The 18932-nt window shown below is 38.6% G+C and overlaps 1 pseudogene; it reads right to left on the reverse strand.

Moving 5' to 3' along the window:
* Nucleotides 1-1661: 1661 nt before the first annotated feature.
* Nucleotides 1662-18932, reverse strand: part of LOC132481494 (transmembrane 9 superfamily member 2-like) — a 57583-nt pseudogene continuing 40312 nt past the window's right edge.

Genomic DNA, 18932 nt, shown 5'->3' on the forward strand with positions numbered 1-18932 from the left:
TTTACATTTATTTCCTCTACAGTGCCTAGCATAATGCATTAAATATAGTAAAAAACAAAAACAAGACAAAATTTTTTTAAAAACACAATAAATATGTTGAATGAGTAACTAAATAATGAAGAGAATAGTACATGGTTTATTGACTAGTTCTTGCTTGTAATATCCCTTGCATGACAATCCAGTATAATGACTTTAGCACAATGGCACTTTGTTGCCAAAGTTATTCAATTTCAGATTCATCTGAGTCTTGAACTTGAAGCAACAAATATCTGAAATATTGTCAAGGACATTGCACTCTTACATAAATATATTAAAGCATTCACCTCAGGAAAGACCACCCATTCTAGTTCCCTTGAAAAGAGTTATAGAAAAAGCAGATGGCTGTATTCAAGGTGGTAAGGGGGAGGGGAGTGCATTGTCCTTATTTTAAATAAGTCAAAAACTGCAGTACATGTATTTGATGTGCAAACTTATAATGTTCAATCTTTTCAATTATATTACCTTTTTCCCTGGAGTTTAGGAGAAAACAAGCCACATGTAGATAAAAGATTATGAGTCTACTGAATATATCATCTGTCACTGCACTGAATTGTTTATGGCATTATACTCAGTCACAGAGCATTTGTTCTCATTTTGTCACTAATTAGTATATAATATAACTGAATTTACTATGTATAAGTTTCATTATAGGACTTCCACTATTGTGACACACTCTAGCATCAAGGACATGGGAATTTTACAACAAAAGAAAATTAAAGTACCACATAACAGTTAAGATATAATCCACTACGTTTTCCTTAAAAAAAAAAAACTTGTCCTTCGGAACATATCAAGGGAATAATTTTTTTAATGGAACTTGCTATGGACTGAATTGTATCCCCCAAAATTCATATGTTGAAACCCTAATCCCTAATGTGATGGTATTTGGAAATGGGGCCTTTAGGGAGTAATAAGGTTTAGATGAGGTCATGAGGGTGCGGTCTTCATGATGGCATCAGTGCCCTTATAAGGAGAGACACCAAAGAGTTCGCTCTCTCTCTCTCTTTTCCCTTGCCATGTGAGGACACAGCAAGAAGGCAGCTAGCAGCAACCAGGAAGAGAGCACTCACCAGGACCTGACCCTGTTGATGCCCTGATCTTGGGCTTCCCAGTCTCCAGAACCGTGAGAAAATAAATGTCTGTTGTTTAAGCCACTCAGTCTATGGTATTTTGTTATGGCAGCCCAAGCTGACTAAGACAAAACATATTAAAGAATTTGGAGAGGGCTTCCCTGGTGGCGCAGTGGTTGAGAGTCTGCCTGCCTATGCAGGGGACGCGGGTTCGTGCCCCGGTCTGGGAAGATCCCACATGCCGCAGAGCAGCTAGGCCCGTGAGCCATGGCCGATGAGCCTGCGCGTCCGGAGCCTGTGTTCTGCAACGGGAGAGGCCACAGCAGTGAGAGGCCCGCATACCGCAAAAAAAAAAAAAAAAAAAAAAGAATTTGGAGATAAAACCTTAAGCAAGTCAGCACCTTATCAGTGAGGTATTATGGGAAGAGCGCTGGACAGGATGTAAGGGGTGAGTTCCGTTATATACAGCCTGGGCTTCATGACTGACTTCTTGTGTGACCTTGAACACTCTGATTCCACATCTCTATAATTAGGGGACTGGATGAGCTCCCATTATGGCCACTGTGCAGCACCACCCCGACTCCCACTCTGACCATGACTGTGCCTGGGGACTGTAGCACTAATGACACTGCAGTAACTAGGTGAGACATGAAGAAATAATCACTGAAGGCAAGGACGAGGAAAATAACACAATGTAGTGTATAAATTGCCACTCTAACGTGATATATAAGGCAAGATGCATAACTGAGATGAGCATTTATGAAACCTGCTTCAAAAAAAAGATCAAAATGGAATACCACAGCACCATCGCCATCTCTTTGTACTAGGGGTTAAGATGTACAAAAAGATGAAAAGAATGCAGATACACCAGAAAAAGAATGCTGCAGCCACAGAAAACACAGTGGTCATTCAACTCCTTTCTACTCTTCATTATCATGTAAAATGATTTTTCCAAGATAAAGTATAAGAAAGGGGCTTCCCTGGTGGCACTGTGGTTAAGAATCTGCCTGCCAATGCAGGGGACACGGATTCGAGCCCTGGTCAAGGAAGATCCCACATGCCGTGGAGCAACTAAGTCGGTGCACCACAAGTACGGAGCCTGCGCTCTAGAGCCCACGAGCCACAACTACTGAAGCCCGCGTGCCACAACTACTGAAGCCCACATGCATAGAGCCCACGCTCCGCAACTAGAGAAGCCCCCACAATGAGAAGCCCATGCACCGCAACAAAGAGTAGCTCCCACTCACCACAACTAGAGAAAGCCTGGGTGCAGCAACGAAGACCCAACTCATAAATAAATAAATAAATAAATAAATAAAGTTATTTTTTTTTAAAGTATAAGAAAGAGTATAATTGCGTAGAGAAAAGAGAACGTGAGATACTAACCCAGGACACAGTAGTGCCGTCAGCAAAAAATTTGTCTTCCACTTAATACCTCTAAATGCTGAGGAAGTAAAGGACAGAAGAGTTACTGGAGCAACTGGATTTAGTCCACTTTACAAATACTTTATAGTAACTAACACACAACTACATTTTGCTAGGTCAGCTAAAATTCCCCATGCAATTTTTTAATTTTTTTTTTTTTTTTTTTTTTTTTTGCGTTACGCGGGCCTCTCTCTGTTGTGGCCTCTCCCGTTGCGGAGCACAGGCTCTGGACACACAGGCTCAGCAGCCATGGCTCACGGGTCCAGCCGCTTCGCGGCATGTGGGATCTTCCCAGATCAGGGCACGAACCTGTGTCCCCTGCATCGGCAGGCAGACTCTCTACCACTGCGCCACAAGGGAAGCCCTGAATTTTTAATTTTACAGCTTTTTAATTTCTAACACACCAACTTACTGGAATAATAACAGTTGCAATGCTTACTCATATACATCTTAGCAGATACGTATCCAGCAGAGGTTCCCAGAAGGACCCATTACAGAATAGCACTGGTCATTAAAGCACCTCGTTTGACAGGGGAAAGGAAACCAAGACAGGTCAGAACTAAAGGCACAAAAGAGAAATATCAAACCAGTGACAATAATGGCCTCAAAAGCACATAGGACTTTATAATAAAGACAACCTTATGAAGATATTTTTATGAAACAGCATACAAGGAAATTCTCTGATGTTATTCTCTTAGCTAATTTTTTTGACAATTTTTTCTTAGTGAAAAAGTCTGATTTCCCATACAAGGCAAATGATATATTTTCAATTTAGCCTTTAATCTCACTGTTTAAATCAAAATTAAACAAAAGATCTTCCCCTTCCCTAGTCCAGTAGTCACTGCATAAACAGCAAATCATTTTTCCCACAAAAATTTCCTTCTGTTTCCTTTTATTCAAGGTAAGGGGGAAAAATCACAGTGAGACTTGGTCTCAGGAAAATATAACCTTAAGAGCTAAATTTTGAAATTATCACTGACATCTGAAACAGCTAATAAGCCATTTATTTACAGCAGCTTTGTTTGTGAAAATCAGCACTCTGGTTATCAAAAACTGACAAACTCCATTTTTAGTTGATAAATGAAGGCAGCCAGGGTTCATCAGCCACTGTAAGCCTACTAATGATGCCATTGCGCTTATACATTTAAAGACCAGCACTCAGGCTTGCCATAGTATTTCAAAATGCTAGTCTTTGAATTATAACTCCCTGAGTTCATTTAAAATATGATTCTCCCCACATGCTGATTTTCAAGAACGCATCTACCTTGCAAAGCAAGGAACAAGTGTATTGGACATTACTATAAATTACTCAAAACTGAAGAAGCTATGAAAGTTCCTTTATATAGGAACATATTCAGACTCATATCCTTAATTTGAGAAGAAAGAAATATAAGTACTATAAAACACACATTTCCTTAAACTTTAGGGTAGAATTTTCAAAGTTCTTTTGTACATATGAATCAAAGTTTAACATGTGTTAGCAGCTCACTAAGACTGTTGAAGAAGACACATATTGATCTGATATTACTCACATAAAGTAATAAATATCATAATCAAAACTTGTGTTCTTGACCCAGGAAAACTGACAGCAACATTCCACTCCTTGGAGGTCTGAATACATCCCCATGAACCAGCTTCCAACCAAATTCCTTCTGGGCATCTTCCTGCATATGAGAAAGTCTTTAATAAACACAGGAGTTACTAGGACAGAAAGTTACAAGAGCTCTGAAAGTTAGAGAAAAATGAATTTTCCTCTAGAGACAGACTAGCTGGAAACCAATGGCTCATTTTGGATAGAGTAGGTCTCTGGCAGGTATGTGACCCTGCCATACAAATGAGCTATTCCCTTACTTTAAGTTTTGCATTGGAGGGAGTGTGTTAATTATATAAAGGACACAACTGGCTTGATTTTCATGAAGAAAGCAACACAATTTAACATACAAAAAAGATCCAACCAAGGGACTTCCTGGTGGTGCAGTGCTTAAGAATCCGCCTGTCAATGCAGGGGACAAGGGTTCAATCCCTGGTCCAGGAAGATCCCACATGCTGCGGAGCAACTAAGCCCGTGTGCCACAACTCCTGAAGCCTGCACGCCTAGAGCCCGTGCTTCACAACAAGAGAAGCCACTGCAATGAGAAGCCCGTGCACCGCAACAAAGAGTAGCCCCCACTTGCCACAACTAGAGAAAGCCTGTGTGCAGTAACAGAGACCAACGCAGCCAAAAATAAAAATTTTAAAAAAAGATTCAACCAATTCTATAGAAATTAAAAGTTCATCAATACACAAATGACTATAAGAGTCAAAACAGTATAAATTGATAAAACTAAATTTACCCTAAATTGTAGTATTTTGCAGTGTTTCGTATATTTATCTCATGCCGCAAATTAATGAAAATCTTAAATAATGATATTTTGAAAGGTCAGAAACATGAAAAGGAATATAACCAAAGAGTTGATAGCAAATAACTCTCTAATAAACTTACCTGTACTTTTTAAGAATCAACACACCACTCTGTACTTTGATTCAGCATAATATGCAAAATTACTAGACATCAAAATGCATTGTATTCAAGGTGTTATACTCTAAGTAGAAATATAACATTGAGAACTGGGCAAGCAGGCACTCAAATATTTGCTGAATCAAATATGTGCATTTTTACTTATGGGAAAACTCATCTGATTATATCTGATAATACCTTTATGGAGAGTCCTTAATATGATCATAGCCACCATTCCAGATAAGAAGACAGCAATAACAATGGAATTCATAATACTAGAAAACATAAAGAAGGAAAAAGAGAAGTTAACTCTCAAGTTTCTTAAAAAGAAAATGTGTGCACACGTAAAAGAAAGACATTCAAATTATCATTATGTTGATCAGTTTTCTAAGGTTAAATGTGGATCAAAGGCTGAATACATCAATATATTAAATGAACTTAAAGCTCTATCACAAGGGGCTTCCCTGGTGGTGCAGTGGTTAAGAATCCACCTGCCAATGCAGGAGACACGGGTTCGAGCCCTGGTCCGGGAAGATTCCCACATGCCACGGAGCAACTAAGCCCATGCACCACAACTACTGAGCCTGTGCTCTAGAGCCCGTGAGCCACAACTACTGACGCCCGTGTGCCTAGAGCCCATGCTCCACAACAAGAGAAGCCACCGCAATGAGAAGCCTGCTCACCGCAACAAAGAGTAGCCCCTGCTCGCCGCAACTAGAGAAAGCCCACGAACAGCAACGAAGACCCAACGCAGCCAAAAACAAATACATAATTTTTTTTAAAAAAAGCTCTATCACAAAAGTGCATTACAAATAAATCAATAGAAGCAACACTATTCTTAAGGTTATTTTAGAACTTTGTAAGAGTACATTCCCAAAAAGAAACAAGGAGAAATGAATAAGATCAGGAACACAGACATAGTTCCAGAACATGAAACTGAGAATGGAAGTTCAGGAATCAATGTTGAATTGATGACTGACTGACTGACTTCTTAGCTGATGGACCAAGGCTTTTAACTCTATCAAGTCTTTATCAAGCTTCGGGGTAAAGACCCCATAGACCACTTACCTACCAGCTCTTACATACTGTTTCCAAAACTGAATCTTAAAATCTATGCCCAAATCAAAATCAAGACCTTCTGCCATCCCACCGCCCAGACAAGTCCAGACACATCAAAAAAGTTTCACCAGAATCTATGAAAAGGCCAGCACTGTTTTGGAAAAATGCCATTAAGATAATGTCTAAAATGTCTGTTAAATGTGATAAGTAAATTAGCTCGAGACAGAAGCTAAAGTACATTTATTGTTACATTATAAATATTATTACTACTAGAGATTAGCCCCACAATCTATCTGGACGCCCTTCCCTTTCACAACCCCTTTAAAGAAAGCATTTAAATAAATTTTATCCAGGGACTTCCCTGGTGGTCCAGCGGTAAAGAATCCGCCTTACAATGCAGGGGATGCGGGTTCCATCCCTGGTCAGGGAACTAAGATCCCACATGTCGTGGAGCAACTAAGCCCACACACCACAACTACTGAGCTCGTGCGCCTCAACTAGAGAGCCTGTGTGCTGCAAACTACAGAGCCTATGCACTCTGGAGCCCACGCACCACAACTAAAGAAGAGAAAACCCGCACGCCACAACTAGACAGAAGACCACAACAAAAGATTCCGCATGCCTCAATGAAGATCCCATGTGTCACAACCAAGACACTATGCAGCCAATAATAAATAAAATAAATAAGTAAATCTTTAAAGAAATAATAAGTAAATAAAGTTTATCTGAAGAGAGTTCTGGGTGGTGTGACAAAATGGGACCTGGACTATTGCCCAAACAGAGGATTTTCTAGAAAAGCTACAATATGATAATAATAATGAGGAGGAGAAGGAGGTAGAGGAGAAGGAAGAATAAGGACAGAAATAGGAGGAGAAGGGGGTGCTATTCTCACTTTAAAGGCAACAGCACTGTAAATCAACTATACTTCAATAAAATAAATTTTTTAAAAAATAAAGCCAATGGCATATAAGGAAAATCATCAACTCAGAAGACCATACTCATAGAATCACACCTTTCCTTACTTTCATCTTTACCTTTATAGTCTTCTTCCATCCAAAGCTGGTTTATTATAGGATATGAGGATAACAGGGGAAAAAATACTACATACACAGGTTCACCTATTTCTCGTCGGCTTCTCTGATCAGTCTCCTAAGTTACTAACTGAAGATCCTACTCTCGTTGTCAGCGCTTTATGACAGCCCCAATCATCATGTTCTCAGTTGGTCCATCCTTTGATTTCATGTTGAAACTACTCCTTCCACAGTCATGAAGGACTCCTAACTCTGTGGTCTGTCCTGTTGAAGATTCCTGAGGAATCAAGTCCCTTCACTCTGAATCCACTAGAATATAAGCTTCCTGTGAGCAGAAGCCTGTTGGCCTTATGTACCGCCATGTCTGAGAGCCTCTCCTAGTGCTTGGCACCCTAATAGGGATGAAAAAGAATATGTGGAGAATGAATCCACCTTCACTCACAGACATTATCTCAACACAGTCCTCTCGTCTATATGACCTGCCTTGACCACTTGCAATGTTTTGGTTTCTCATATTTAATCTTTTCATCTTTCTCTGCTCTCTTCCCAGTCTTTCATGACATCCTGACTTTCCTCCACCCCATCTGGTTACTTCTTTCTCTTACACTCCAGTTTGCTCAGACTTTGACCCCACAAATGAAAGTGTCTCTCCTGTTTTCATTCCATCTTTTGCACAGTGTCCACTGCCACAGTCCTATCCTGCCTACTTCCCAGCATGGACTACTCTTTACATGCAGACATCTTCTCTCTAGAACATCTCAGCCTTCTCCTTCCCTTCAGCATAAACATTAGTATATTTAAAACAGATTTTCCTTTTTTCTTTTGCTTTGCATATGTGGAGAGGTGGAGGAGAGGAAGGAGAAGGGAAATTAGCCACAGAGAAGAAAAAATGTCACTCAAGATCATCTCGGATCGGGGTGGGGGGAACTGGATGAAGGTGGTCAAAAGGTACAAACTTGCAGTTATAAGATGAAGTACTAGGGGTATAATGTACAACATGGTTAATATAATTAACACTGCTGTACATTATGTATGAAAGTTGTTAAACAGCAAATCCTAAGAGTTTTCATCACGAGGAAAAAATCTTTTTATATTTCTTTAATTTTGTATCTATAGGAGATGATAGATGTTCACTAAACTTATTGTGGTCATCAGTGTAAGTCAAATCATTATGCTGCATACTTTAAACTTATACAGTACCGTATGTCAATTATATCTCAATAAAACTAAAAGGAAAAAAAGATCATCTCTGGTGACAAAATAATTTTTAAAATACATATATGTATGTATGTGTGTGTATGTTTGTATACATTTCCTACTGTGAAGCTACTTATTCTTTACTTCATCAAGTGCTTACTTAAACCACTGAATGCTGGTATGAGACATAGACTCCAAAATATAATCCCATCTAGAACCCCACTTGATATGTTTGTTTTCCTAAAAACAAAATTACAAAATCACATGACCAAACTTTAACTGACTTTTTACTGGTTATAATCCTAAAACAGACAGAAAGTTATTCTGCCTGTACTTTCTCTATTTCTTTACTGCTAACTTCATGGAATCATGCAATCTAGCCTGATACTTTATCATTTCTTTATTTACTGATATTCTACCTCATTTCAGAAAGGGACTAGGAAAAAATAATTTTAGCTTACTGCTGTTCACCAGAAATAGCACCTTTTTGCTACTATTTTTCTGTAACCCTAAATCCACCCCATACTTCATTTCCTTTTGTCCAGACTGCATTTTCATCTTAATTGCAACTTCATACCATGCTTACAAAGGTATACGTAATGTCACTGTAGTTTTGTTTGTAAATTTAAAAACGTAGAAACAACCAAAAATTCCCAACAGAATGGGAATAAATAAACTGTGGTAATCCATGCTAAGGAATACTACGTAACCATTAAAAAGTATGATGTGCATCTATAGGTGACAATATGTCTATGAAATATCATTAAGCAAAAAAGAAAGATGAAAAGTATATGGTAAGACAAGTTATGTACAGCAAGATTCCATTCCCCCCACAAAATTATATACATATTTTGTAGATGCAGACATTTTTCTGGAAGAAATAATAATGGTTATACTTTTGGAGCAAGAGAATAGAAATTGGGGGGAGGGTAGTAAAGGAAGGGAGATCTTACTTATACATTTTCTATATGGTTTGCAGTCTTCACCACATACAAGTATTATCAATATTATTATTTAAATTGAACTCAACATTTGAACTAAAAGACAACTTGCATCACTGCAACACACAAAATCCACCTCCTGCAAATAGGTTTATTATTAGGGTATTTTGTTTAATTAGAAAACAGTATTCAATTTCAGTCATTATTTCTTATAGAATATTTTAATATTTTACATTTTTGTATGTTAAGTATTTTGAAATATTTTAGCAACGAATTTATAAAAGTTGTTTTAATACTGTAGTGCTCAGTACAGAATAAAACACAAGAAAATATAATCACCAGCTGTTTCTGCTGGTGTGTAGTCAAACTCAACCTTTCAATAGCTTTCTTATAAAATATCCCCAATAAATGATCTTAAATGATAATCCCCAGTAAACATTTAAACCATTAATGCAGTATTATTACCTCTTAAATTAATGGCATGCTCTTAGCAAAAGGAAAACACTGGTACAGTTTGACCAAGTTATGTTTGAAATGACTTATTATTTAAAATTAGGTAACTTTAAGTGTTTCTTCTGAACTTTGGGGGTGGGTATGAAGTAAGCCAATATACACTGCTTTAAAAAGAACTGAAATGATGGGTTTTAATTGAACAATGGATTTTAGTTGACACCTGATGACCTGGTGATCATGGTTAACATTATCCATGAAAGGTCAGGTTGACATTATGTGTCTACTGATGCAAGCTATCACTTTTGTGGTCTTCCTGTCCAGAATCCATGGCCTGAGCCTGGTCACGAAGAACCATCAGACAGACCCAGGTTGATGGTCATCCTACAGATTGTAAGGTCTGCACTCTTCAAAATTTTCAAGAGGGACTTCCCTGGTGGCACAGTGGTTAAGAATCTGCCTGCCAAGGCAGGGGACACGAGTTCGAGCCCTGGTCCGGGAAGATCCCACATGCCGCGGAGCAACTAAGCCCATGCACCGCAACTACTGAGCTTACACTCTAGAGCCTGTGAGCCACAACTACTGAGCCCACGTGCCACAACTACTGAAGCCTGTGCTCTAGAGCCCTCGAACCACAACTACTGAGCCTGCGTGCCACAACTACTGAAGCCTGTGTGCCTAGAGCCCGTGCTCCGCAACAAGAGAAGCCACCACAATGAGAAGCCCGCACACCGCAACGATGAGTAGCCTCCTCTCGCCACAACTAGAGAAAGGCCACACACAGCAATGAAGATCCAACACAGCCAAAAATAAATAAATAAAAAATAAATATATTTTTTAAAAATTTCAAGAATATGAAACACAAGGAAAGACTAAAGAACTGGCCCAGATTGGAGGAGATCAGAAACTAAACATAACATGTAATCCTGGATAGGATAGTGAACCAGAAAGGAGAAAAGTGACATTGTTGGCCAGCTGGTGAAATCTGAATGGATGAATGTGAATCAGATGGTAATGTAATGCCAATACTGATTCCTGGTTTGCACGGTTGTATGCTAGTTATATAGGAGGGTGACCTTGTTTTAGGGAAAGATACTCTGGAGGGTATAGGGGTAATGAGACATCACCTAGCTCTCAAAAGATTCACAGAAAGACTAATGATAATGGACACACACAAAGAAGAGTGAACAATGGAGCAAATTAAGTAAAATGTTAACAATTGGGATGTCTGGTTAACAGAACTATGGGAGTTCTTTGTATTATTCTAGCAATTTTTCTGTAGTATGAAATTGTTTTGAAATAAACTATTGTTAAAACCTGTAAGAAAATCTGAATTTATAGAACTGACAAATCCAGGGATAAATATTCATTGTATGAAAGGATTCATCTTAGCCATTTTATTAAAATATTGTTCGTATACTAAAATGTGACTTAATTTTTCAAAATTTGAATTGCATGCATCTCTTCACCAGACTGTCCATCACCTTAAGCAAGTAAACTCATATCAAGTCTTTTAAAAAGGAGTGAAGGGGCTTCCCTGGTGGCACAGTGGTTAAGAATCCGCCTGCCAATTCAGGGGACACGGGTTCGAGCCCTGGTCCAGGAAGATCCCACATGCTGCGAAGCAACTAAGCCCGTGCACCACAACTACAGAGCCTGCGTTCTAGAGCCCAAAAGCCACAACTACTGAGCCCATGTGCCACAACTAATGAAGCTCGTGCGCCTAGAGCCTGTGCTCCACAACAAGAGAAGCCACCGCAATGAGAAGCCTGTGCACCACAACGAAGAGTAGCTCCCACTCACCACCAACTAGAGAAAGCCCACGCGGAGCAACAAAGACCCAACACAGCCAAAAAAATAAATAAATAAAATAAATAAATTTTAAAAATATATATGTTTAATTAAAATTTAAAAATTAAAAAAAAAGAATCCACCTGCCAATGCAGGGGACATGGGTTCGAGCCCTGGTCCGGGAAGATCCCACATGCTGTGGAGCAGCTGAGCCCATGTACCGCAACTACTGAGCCCACGTGCCACAACTACTGAAGCCGACGCACCTAGAGCCCGTGCTCCGCAACAAGAGAAGCCACCTCAATGAGAAGCCCGAGCACCACAATAAAGAGTAGCCCCCGCTCGCCACAACTAGTGAAAGCCTGCATGCAGCAACAAAGACCCAATGCAGCCAAAAAATAAAATAAATAAAAAGGAGTGAAATAAGTGAGGGAAATTAAGAGGCACAAACTTCCAGTTGCAAAATAAATGAATCAAGAGTATGAAATGTACAGGGTGAGTAACATAGTCAATGATTATGTAATACCTTTGTATGGTGACAGATGGTAACTAGACTTATCATGGTGATCATTTTAAAATGGATAGAAATATTGGATTACTATGTTGTGTAACAGGAACTAACATAGTGTTGTAGATCAATTATACTTCAAAAACAAACAAATAAACCCATAGAAAAAGAGATCAGATTTGTGGTTACCAGAGGCAGAGTATGGGGAGAGGGAGAATTATGTGAAAGCAGTCAAAAGGTATAAACTTGCAGTTATAAGATAAATAAGTACTAGGGATGTAATGCACAACATGATAAATAGAATTGACACTACTGTATGTTATATATGAAAGCTGTTAAAGAAACTAAATCCCAAGAGTTCTCATCACAAGGAAAAAACATTGTTTTTCTATTTCTTTAATTTTGTATCTATATGAGATGATGAATGTTCACTAAATTTATTGTGGTCATCATTTCGTGACATAAGTCAAATCATTATGCTGTACACCTTAAACTCATACAGTGCTGTGTATCTATTATATCTCAATAAAACTGGAAGAAAAAATACAATGTAAGAAAAAGGAGAGAAACTTTCAAATATGCACTATGAAGTTTGGCTTTTAAATACAAAGAGAGCGTAGAAAATCTGCAGTTGTTAAATCAAGTAGTCTTTGCACCAAACATTGCCATCTGCTGGAAATAACAGTCCACAACACATACTACTCCTCCATAAGAAAATAAATCGTTTTAAAATCCTAAGGTACATTTGAGACAAAATGACAAATGCAAAAAGATAACTAAATGGTGGAAACCATTTTTTAAATCCATTTAAAATTAATGAATTATTCTGCATCTTTACATCCCAGAGTTTCAAATCTTTTATAAGACATAGCAATTGTCATAAATGCATACAAGGTAAGCAGGTCTTTAATGCTATTTATAATGAAGTCACAAGAAGCAAATGTAGAAATATAGACGAGAATTCTTGATTCAGGACACAGCACATGATGGGTTTCACTCGGTAAAAATACAGGCAGGGAATCAAAGAATCAAGCTGGCAGGTAACTACAGCTTCTTTTAGTCTAGCTGTTTTCGACAGGGGAAGCAGCACCCTCTAGGGGGCATAATGAAAAGGTGTGGGGATGCTACTGGTATTTAGCAGCATAGTATTGAATAGAAGGCCAGACGTCCTGCTTGGCACCAGGAGACCCACACAAAGAATTGAGAAGAACTTCCAAAAGCCCCATCCAACATTCATGTGAGTGAAAAACTGCTTATGATTGTCTGCACCTAGATTCTAACTTCATTTTACAGATAAAGTATTTTTACACAGTTTTAATATACATTGATTTTTCCCCCAGCAATGCAACTACCATGTAAATTGAGGGAAAATGGTACTATGTTTGGCTTGAAACTTCACCAAAATTGATCAACATTTGAGAAAATCATGGCATCCTTTAGAAAGATGTGGTATTTGAGCCATCAATGTACAATATTCTCATAGCCATATGCATTCGCAGATGTCATGTTTACAATGATTATACACATAGGTGCATGCATCTGACAATGACTGAAATATATACTGAAACATACATTATTTTATTAAAAGCTAATTTATCTTTATTTCTCCTTTATATTATAGTTAGGGTGCTATATTGATGCCTATTGAAACTATGTGTAAGACAGGTTTAATTATCTAGTACCTATTAATATAATTTTACAGTAGTAATGGGAGAATGATAAAACATTTGTTATTAAAAGAGGACATCGATCTGATAGGTTGAGAACTACTGATCCAGCTCCATTCCCTTACTTTACTATGCAGAAACTGAAGTCCAGAAGGGAAAATGAACTTGCTCAAGGTCACAGTATGAGTTTGAAGCAAACCAGCACCAAAATTCTCTGATTCTCAATTCAATTATTGGACTGTCGTGCCTGAAAATCAGGAATGCATCTTGCAAAAAAAAAAAACAACTATATATGTGGCTAGGGTCCCAAGCTAGCCCACAACTAAAGCTTATATAACTCACATATATAGATACATAGCTAAAATTAATGTGATTAGAGTGAAACCAAAAAACCTTTGGTTGGTGGTATAAAAACAGTAAGTTTCTAAAGTAAAATATGGTGAATAGAAATACCTTAGCCATTCAAAATCTGGCCCAAACCTATCTTTCTAACCTTTCTACCAATACTATATAAACAATTAAAGTCTGGGGTACTAGACTGAATCTTTTTGGCCTTTATATACCCCAGGGCTTAACACCTGGCATGTGGAGTGCATTTACTGCCTGTTGCTGAATGAATAAGCAAATGAAAAATGTTTTGTTTCAATCAGACAAGTCTATTCACTGTTCCCCACATATACCATGTACACTCTTACCTGAAAAGCCCTTTCTCTAGCTCCTCTCCAGATTCCTAAATGCCAGGTCTTTTATCTCAGTTTATAGGCTTTCCCAGAATGCCTTGCACACTTCTACCCCTTCTATCCAAATTATCTTCAGCATCCTTCAAGGACTAGCTAAAGGCCTCTCTCTTATAAAGTCTTCTTGGTCAATTCACCCACCATAACTCCTTCCCATTCTAGACTCACACGATGTATTAAAAATTCCCATGCTAGGCACATAATAGGCCCTCAATAAATATTTGTTATATAAATGGATGAATAAAAGGTCTTCACTCAAATGTTAATCTTTATGGTCCCATCCTTCAATAACTTCTGAACAAAATTGTTATATAAACACCAAACTTTGTACCCACTTGGGAACATGTATTATTTTCTGAAAACATAAAGTGCATAAGATGTTCAATTAAAAAGCAAAAAGACAAAACTTTTAAAACTAAAAATTGCTATATTTGCCTCTGAACCTTTCTGTGGCCAGTAGCTGCCTGACCAGGGGCTCAGGCCAACAACTCGGCCGATGACCACAAGCTCTGCGTCCTAACAGCAGTTTGCAGGTGGCTGCACTAAGGTGGGAGAGGTGGCGCAGGAGGATGGAGATCGCAACCCAGGTGGCTCAGGCGCCATAGCTGCTGTATGGCACTGACATCTGTAAGTCGTTTGACGTGTTCAGCTTCCTCAGCCAGGCCCCCCCGCCCCGCCCCATCCCTGTGTCAGGATCACACCTACCCTTCCCCTAGCCTGAGACTGTCTTTGTGGAAGGCTTCTGCAGTGTGCAGGAGGGTGAGAGACTGCAGTTCACCCAGCCAAGTGCCTGGGATCAATCCATGTCACAGGACCTGGTGGGATTTTCTGTATTGAGAGTGAGAAGCAACAAAAGGTGAAAAACAAGTAGAAGCACAGACCAAAGGGGACAGTCCCTGAAAATGTGGAGGTCTAGATCTTTGTCAAGATGGCAGCAGCTAGTCACACATGGCTATTCAGCACTTGAAACGTGGTCAGTCCTAAGTGAGATGAGCTCTAAATATAAAACACACACCAGATTTCAAAGACTTAGTTCAAGAAAGAAGAATGTAAGATATTTCTTTATCAAAAAATGCTATACAAACACTATATACGGGCTTCCCTGGTGGCACAGTGGTTAAGAATCCGCTTGCCAGTGCAGGGGATATGGGTTCGAGCTCTGCTCGGGGAAGATCCCACATGCGGTGGAGCAACTAAGCCCGTGCACCACTACTACTGAGCCTGCACTCTAGAGCCCGCAAGCCACAACGACTGAGCCCACGTGCCACAACTACTGAAGCCTGCGCGCCTAGAGCCTGTGCTCTGCAACAAGACAAGCCACCGCAGTGAGAAGTCCGCACACTGCAAAGAAGAGTAGCCCCCGCTCGCCGCAACTAGAGGAAAAAAACCCACACCCAGCTGTCTGATTTCGAATTATCACTCTTAATTACATACACAAAAATTTTCATGGTAGTTCTCAGCACGTGGTGGTATTCTAAATGACTTTTATTCACATTTTGTGATTTTGCTATATTTTCTACAATGAACATGAATAACTACTATAATTTTTTTTTTTACTTAATACAACAGAAGTTTATTCTCTCACAGTTCTATAAGCTAGAAGTCCAAAATCCAGGAGTTGGCAAGGGATGGTTCCTTCTGGAGGTTCTTTTTTTTTTTTCTTTTTAATAGATAACTGACAAGGACCTACTATATAGCACAGGGAACTATACTCACCATCATGTAGTAACCTATAAGGGAAAAGAATCTAAAAAAGAATATATATACATATATATGTATAACTGAATCACTGTGCTGTACACCTGAAACTTACACGATATTGTAAATCAACTATACTTCAATAAAAATTTTTCTAATTTAAAAAAATAAAAATTTCTAGTTCAATAGGATTTTGTAAGCTACTATAAGACACAACAACTATGTACACCTAGGGTACACAAAGTGGAATCTGCAGTGGGATATAAATGGTACTCCAGAATGGTACTCCATAGTCAAAGACGATTATAAAATGCTGAGTTAGACTCAGTCGAAGGTTTCTTTATTAGGAGACTTTTAAACATTAATGTGCTTTGTGAAGCTAAGAAAGGAGACGGTAGAAAGTAGCATTTTCCAAACTTATTTGACTAGTGTTCTTGGGAACGCACTTTGAGAAATGTTGACATGTACGATTATCACTGGGTAAAAAAAAAAAAAAAAATCAACCCAAACCCAAGACAGAAAATAAAGAAACAGCACCATCAGAGATATCCATCACCACTCTTCCTGGAGCCCTCCCCACAACTATAACAGCAACTTTCTGGTGTTCAGGTAAAGAATATTGTGGTTAAAAGAAATTAACTAAAGAGGAAAAAAAAGAATATTGTGGCTTGGTGCGTTCTCACTGTGTAAGTGCACTCTGCATACCTGAGCTACTCTTGTATGAAACATTAGTAAATCAGGTGCTCCTGTATCTGAGAGAAGGGATAGGAAACACTGTGTGTCTACTACGGGCTAGCTAAATATTTTATATGTTAGCTCACTTATCTCTGACAGCAGTCACATGAGGTAACTATTTTAGCCCCATTTTACAGATCAGGAAATATAGGCTCAGTGTAACCTACCAAAGTTCACACAGCTAGTAAATGTCAAAACCAGGATTCAAACTTTGGGTGTGTCTGGTTCTTTCCACCGTACCACGTCTGGAAGCCAGGAGCCTTCTAAGCACCCTAAATGAGTTTCAATGGGAAAGGAAAAATTCCTCTCCTGGAATACCTCCCAGGATTAAGGAAACTTAAAGAACAAGGAGTTGAGACCTAACCTCAAATAAGGCAATTCCCCAAAACCCCCATTTGGTGTAGCTGCATCTGAACTTGCACTTCAGCTCTTTTGACTGCCACAGTTACTTCCTGACACGCAGGCAGACCACTAAAACCATATCGTGCAGGCTCCTGGCATGAATCTAAACTTCAATTTAGATGTGCTTTCCCTTGGCTTTTACTGTAAACGTAAGCGTTCCTACACTTAAATTTTTTTATTTTGTTATTTTTTTCTTCCAGTTTAATTGAGATATAATTGACATACATCACTGTATAAGTTTAAGGTGTACAGCATAAGGATTTGACTTACATACGTCATGAAATGATGACCACAATAGGTTTAGTGAACATCCATCATCTCATATACTGTAGATACAAAATTAAAGAAAAAAATATATATATGTTTTCCTTGTGATCAGAACTCTTAGGGTCTACTCCCAACAACTTTCATATATAACGTACAGTGTTAATTATAGTTATCATGATGTACATTACATCCCTAGTACCTTTTGACCACCGTCATGTGATTCCCCCCTCCCCCCATCCCCTGCCTCTGGTCACCACAAATCTGATCTCTTTTTCTATGAGTTTGTTTATTTGTTTGTTTTTGAAGTATAATTGACCTACAACTCTATGTTAGTTCTTGTTACACAACACAGTGATTCAATATTTCTATACATTTCAAAATGATCACCACCATAAGTCTAGCTACCATCCTATACTTAAAATTTTAATAGCCAACTGATAAGTGATAAAAATGTATAAGGGTTTCAGCTCTTCAATCAACTTCTGATAATAGCTTAGACTTGGAATACTATTCTCAGTCACTGGGGAAAGGTTATTTTAATTTCTTCAGGGTGTATTTCATTCCTTTCCCCAGATTACACTTCTGTGTTTCATCCAGAGATTAGAAGACTGGACTATACTTATTGGACTAGTAAATTGCCTGTTTTCACCAATTGTACTTTGGGTAAACTGCAGGATGTAGGATCAAGTAATCCTGACCTCTAGCTGGATGATTCAAAGTACACACACACACATTTCTAACATAAACGTTTCTCATTTTCTTTACAGTAACTCTGTAGGCAGAAAATATAATAGACCTTTAATATAGAAAGCCAGAATGGAATAGTGGATAAACTATGAGTTTGGGGCCAAACAGACCTGAGTTTGAATATCACTTCCACCTCCTGCTAGCTACGATCCAGAGAAAATTACTTCAGCTCACTGGGCTTCAGGATCCTCATTTATAAAATGGAGATAACATTTTATAGGTGATACATAGGGACAAAAGCAAGGCATCCCCAAACTGGAATTGCTTTCAGAATGAGATTAGGAAGAATCGTGTTACAATGGCTGTCAGGCCATCTATAGAAATGACACAAACCAAGCACAATCTGTAAGTGTTCAAAGAGATTTGAGACCTAATCCCAAATAAGGTGATTAGGGTTTTGTCTCAGGAAAGCAAATCTAAAGCCATAAGAAATAAGCCTTATATAAAATCAAGTATAATGAAAGCTGAATCAAAAATATGATGCATAATCTTTAAAAACTATAAAGAGAAATACATATATCTACATAGTCATAAAAAGTTTTCCCTATGAAAGGAAAGCCCCAAAGTTCATCTTTTGGAGAAGCACCTTCAATACTGTCCAAGGCTAAGAGTACCTGACCCATGAATATGAACCAGATATCTGGTCCATGGGCAAGCATAGCACTAGTGCA

The sequence above is a fragment of the Mesoplodon densirostris genome, chromosome X (assembly GCF_025265405.1).
Source record: "Mesoplodon densirostris isolate mMesDen1 chromosome X, mMesDen1 primary haplotype, whole genome shotgun sequence".
NCBI lineage: Eukaryota > Metazoa > Chordata > Mammalia > Artiodactyla > Ziphiidae > Mesoplodon > Mesoplodon densirostris.